This window comes from Mesoplodon densirostris, chromosome 5 (assembly GCF_025265405.1).
Source record: "Mesoplodon densirostris isolate mMesDen1 chromosome 5, mMesDen1 primary haplotype, whole genome shotgun sequence".
Classification (NCBI taxonomy): Eukaryota; Metazoa; Chordata; class Mammalia; order Artiodactyla; family Ziphiidae; genus Mesoplodon; species Mesoplodon densirostris.
The window spans coordinates 46,760,240-46,761,846 of NC_082665.1; the positions used below are offsets into that span (position 1 = coordinate 46,760,240).

At 43.9% G+C, this 1,607-nt stretch overlaps 1 pseudogene; it reads left to right on the forward strand.

Moving 5' to 3' along the window:
• The first annotated feature begins 840 nt into the window (after positions 1-840).
• LOC132491017 (large ribosomal subunit protein eL19-like) lies at positions 841-1,316 on the forward strand (annotated as a pseudogene).
• Positions 1,317-1,607: the final 291 nt, after the last annotated feature.

Consider the following 1,607-nt stretch of genomic DNA (forward strand, 5'->3'; position numbering starts at 1 on the left):
CGAGTAGTAGTCATTCCACATGCTAATATAGGATATTAGTTAAGAGTTCCGGCTACAAGAAACAGCTACTCTAGCAAATGTAAGCAAAAATGGGAATTTATTGGAAAGCTACTACTGGTAGAGTTAAACATCCAAACCCTGGATAGGGTAGAACCAGGAATTCATGGACCTTCCCCTTTGGGCAATGATGTCATTATGGTGACTCAGCCCCAACAAGTCCCAACCACTGTGTCTTTCAGGTCAAGTTTCTGAAGAGAGAAACTCATTGGCTCAGCTTGGGTACCCATGGCCAGAATGGCCAGCTCATGTGGCTTGAACTTGCCCCGACATATTTGAGTCTTCCCAGAAACTGAAAGAGTTCGTGACTAGAGCAGACACTCGTTAGTTTCTATATCTTGCAGCCCTAACATTTCAATAGGTTCAGGGTTATATTCAAAATATTTAACAACTGCTATGACCCAGGCAGTGACTAGTCCAACCAGTGCTGGTTGTAGCCTAGAAACAGGGTCCAGGAGGGTCCTTGCTGGGTCAGGCGTTAACCCTGTATAACACCAATATTGAAATAAATAAAACTCCCCTTCATTCAGTTATGTTACGGTTCATCAATAACTCAAAAATGTGGCACCAGAATTAAATACAAATATGATAAAATGTTAAACAAAAAGCTCTTCAAGTCTTTGTTTACCTTTATTACTATGTAGCACTGATCAGCTACTTTGGGAAGTGCTAGGTAAGTGTGTGTTGGATGGGTAGACCCTTCAAACAAGAGTCACTGCCAAGTTACAACAGGACTAGTTGCCTCCTGTGATCTGGTCACTAAAATGGCTAATTGAAAACTGAATTGCAGCCATGAGGCTTCAAAAGAGGCTCACCTCCACTATCCTTCACTGCAGCAAAAAGAAGGTCTGGTCAGACCCAAATGAGACCAACGAAATCACCAATGTCAATTCCCAACAATGGATTGGGAAGCTGATCTAAGATGGGCTGATCATCTGGAAACCTTTAACTGTCCATTCCTGGGCTCAATGCTGGAAAAACACCTTGGCCTGTCTCAAGGGCAGGGATGGGGACATGGGCATGCAAAATGTACTATCATTGTTCAAATGCCTAAGAAGGTAACCTGGATGAGAATTCTTCATTGGCTGCTCAGAAGATACCATGAATCTAAGAAGACTAATCACCACATGTATCACAGCCAGCACCTGAAGGTGAAGGGGAACATGTTTAAAAACAAGTGGATTCTCACGGAACACTGCCACAAGCTGAAAACAGACAAGCCCAGCAAGATGCAGCTGGCTGACCAGACTGAGGTCTAAGATCAGGGAAGCACTCTGAGAGCAACTCCAAGCCAAGCAGGAGGAGATCACGAGGAATGAGACCAACAACTAAAGCTCTCCATCTCTTGTCTGTACATAGTGGCCTCTGCAATTGTATAGATCCAGTGTTCGATAAAACAAGCCTTTATCTGCCTGAGGTGGAAAAAGTGAATTGCATTTATTTTTCTGTCAGCTCTTTGGATATATTGAACATTCAACCAATTAAAAATCTGTGTCGGGCCTCCCTGGTGGCGCAAGTGGTTGAGAGTCCGCCTGCCGATGCAGGGGATG